The sequence below is a fragment of the Myotis davidii genome, unplaced genomic scaffold (assembly GCF_000327345.1).
Source record: "Myotis davidii unplaced genomic scaffold, ASM32734v1 scaffold143, whole genome shotgun sequence".
NCBI classification, from domain to species: Eukaryota; Metazoa; Chordata; class Mammalia; order Chiroptera; family Vespertilionidae; genus Myotis; species Myotis davidii.
This window is the reverse complement of record NW_006294876.1, coordinates 1,294,213-1,297,912: the sequence shown is the minus strand read 5'-3', so window position 1 is coordinate 1,297,912 and position 3,700 is coordinate 1,294,213.

The window sequence follows — 3,700 nt, the reverse complement described above, 5'->3', positions numbered from 1 at the left end:
GTGGTTGGTGCGCTCTTACAGCAGGGAGCTCTGCTCAGCCACAAGCCAGGCTAATGGCTGCCAGTACAGCAATGATGGCGGGAGCCTCTCCTGCCTCTTCAGCAGCACTAAGGATGTCTGACTGCAGCTTAGGTCTGTTCCCTGCTGGCAAGTGGACATCCCCTGAGGGCTGCCGGGCTGCCAGAGGAATGTCTGACTGTCAGCTTAGGCCTGTTCCCCTGGGGAGCGGGCCTAAGCCAGCAGGTATACATCCCCTGAGGGGTCCCAGAATGTGAGAGGGTACAGGCCAGGCTGAGTGACCTCCCTGAGTGCACAAATTTTTGTGTACCAGGCCTCTAGTTTAAAAATATAAAAACCATTCTAAACTTGGAGGTTGTACAAAAACAAGTAGCAGACCAGATTTTGCCCATGGGCTATAGTTTGTCAACTGCTGGTTTAAGTAATGAAAAAATGATGAAATGAAATGAGTAAGATCTATGCTTCCATGTGGTCCAAATCTGGCAAAAATAAATAATATATTTACTAGCCTACCATCCCTGAGATAAAATGACATAGTAGAGCAAAACACATTTTTAAAATCATATTTCATCAAGATGTGTGGCTCTTCTCCAAGATGTGACTTAATCACATATTAATGAACCTTCTCCAGAAATTATTCATCAAAAAAGTGCCTCTTGTCTATATGAGAATATGACTTTAAGTATTACTTGGAGCCAAGTAGGGCAAATATATTTTAACCACACTTGAAATTTCTCCTAAATCTGTCTACATTTTTTTAAATTTTTTTATTGATTAAGTTATTACATATGTGTCCTTATCCCCACATTACCCACCCCCAACCTCCCCACTTATGCCCTCACCCTGCTATTGTCTGTGTCCATTGGTTAGGCCTATATGCATGCATATAAGTCTTTTGGTTGATCTCTCCCCCTTACCCTCACCATCCCCTACCTTCCCTCTGAGGTTTGATGGTCTGATCGATGTTTCTCTGTCTCTGGATCTGTTTTTGTTCATCAGATTACGTTGTTCATTATATTCCATAAATGAGTGAGATCATGTGATATTTATCTTTTTTTGTAAGAATGGATATTTACTAGAAAATGAGACATAGATGTACCTAATAACACCAACATTGACCCCATAAGATGTGCTGAGGGGAACTATGGCATTATATTCTCACCTGAGATTTACTTTGAAAGAAAAAAAAAAAGCAACCACAGAAATCACCAGTGCAGAATGCTTCTCCCAGATGTGAATTAATATCCTGAGATATTGTAGTGGGAAGGGGCTTGTAAACGTCTTGAATTTTGATGAGAAAAAAGGCTTGGGCTAAAATTTGCCTGGAAAACGTCTATCCTTATATAGAACTCTTGTCCCATTAGGCATGGGCCCAAAAACCTTACCACATACATATTTATAGTCTTGTACCTATATATATGTGTATATACATATAGTTCTATATACAATTATAAATTCTATGCATGCATCACTGTGTGCATTACAAACACACAGGTAACAGAATGTTAAAAGGTCAAGAGAAAAAGAAAAATAGACATTCTAGTGCGGTGGTCGGCAAACTGCAGCTCACGAGCCACATGCAGCTCTTTGGCCCCTTGAGTGTGGCTCTTCCACAAAATACTGACTTCTGCGCATGGGCCACAAAGTTTCAATTGCACTATGTGTGCGCGCCCGCATGTGGTATTTTGTGGAAGAGCCATACTCAAGGGGCCAAAGAGCTGCATGTGTTTTGCAAGCCGCAGTTTGCCGACCACAGTTCTAGTGTTTTTCTCTTCCAGTCCCATAAATCACCTGTGTGCTCTGGGGTGCATCCCTCACTCTGGAGAGCAAACATCCTATTGGCTCTGAAAGCTGAGATTATGGGCCATTTGTTTTCTGCTTCACTAAGGTTTTGTTTTGAATGGCTTCACCCTTACAGTGGTGCATGAAACACTGAATCATATTGTTGCCTGCTTGGGAGGGAGGACGCAGAGTTAAGCACATAGAATATTCTTTTCAGCTGTGGCCTATGATGAGCTTGATAAACCTGGCAATTTTGATAAAGAAGCAAGTTCTTCCTGGGCACCATCAGTCCTCAGGGTGGGTATAACAGCCACAACAGGATAGGCACTTATTTTGGCACACACTGAATTTTATATTCATTCTGAAGGCTGATATCAGGCAAAACTGGTCAGTTTTGAGGGAGTTTATAATTTTCCTAACTGCTATTAAAAGCAACATTTAGCCTTTTTGTGATGAGTGGGATTCATGCTACAGTGATGGAACCTAACATGATGCACATAAGAAAGTATCTGGTAATCTCTGCATTGAGAGTTTAACATCCTCTGACACCCCTTTCTGGCATAGTTGAATGTGAATTCTTATCTAAATGTTGAGTAAAGGCTTTTCCATTTATCACAGTAATTGCTAACATTTGTATTTAGACAGTGATAGAAGTGGAGGTTAGAGAGCTAGCTGGCCCCTCTGGACTCACTGTTCTGTTGACACACTTACCTGTTCTCAGCCTCTAAATACTAGTACGTTCTCGGTTATTTGGAGGAAGAGTTAGATCTTCCAAACAGAAAGAGTTAGATCTTTCATTTCTGAGAGAACCGTCACAAGAAGTTGTCAAGAAAACTAAAGGAAGGCATGACTTTCACTTGGAAGTACTAAGGATGTGTGGCCAGCAAAAGGGGAAGGATAATATTGGGAGATCAGTGTCTCTTTTGCATTGGTAGATGGAGGAAATTGTAATTTGGGGAAAATTATCTGCCAAATTGCATTCTCTAACCCTCACATTGACATTCATTTTAAGGATGAAGATGTAAAAGAAAATAGAACTAATTAGGAAATTTTAAAATGGTGCCAAAATAAATAACATTTTAAAGTAAAATTAGTAACAGAATGAACAGAAATAGGCATAAATAAGGTGAGTAAAGCAGTAATGCTCATTACAAATATACAAACAATGATATAATACACTAGAGGCCCGATGCATGAAATTAGTGCAAGAGTAGGCCTTTCTTTTCTCAGCTGCTGGCACTGGCTTCCCTTTGGCCCCCAGCAGGCACCCGAGACCCGGGCTTCCCTCACAGCCCTGGCTTCATCCGGAAGGTCGTCCAGAAGGATGGCCAGTCTAATTAGCATATTATACTTTTATTATTATGGACTAGAGGCCTGTTGCACGAAAAGATTTGTGCAATAGGCCTTCCCTTTCCCTGGCTGCTGGCACCGGTTTTTCTCCAGCACCTGGGACCCACGCCATCGCTCCGGTCAGAGCCGCCTTCAAAGCCTTCGCTGCTCTGGTCTGAGCCGCCTTCAAAGCCTTCGCTGCTCTGACTGGAGCCACCTTAAGCCTTCGCCCCACTGCTTTGCACTGTATGCAAATTAACTGCCATCTTTGTTGGTGGTTAATTTGCATATCATGCTGATTAGCCAATGGGAGGTGTAGCGAACGTACAGTCAATTACCCTGTTTGTCTATTATTAGATAGGATAAGTGTCCTGATATTTAATACTGGACCCTGATGGTCTGGAATGAACATAGAGTTGTGTTTTTGTTATTGTTGTTGTTTTAATACTAGAAATAACATGTCATTGACAAGCAGAAAAAATTATACTTGGATACTTGGGGCATTTCCTAATTGAGGACTTAATAGACTTTGGGTGCTCTTTTGAGGTTTAAGATAATAGAAAACTAAAAA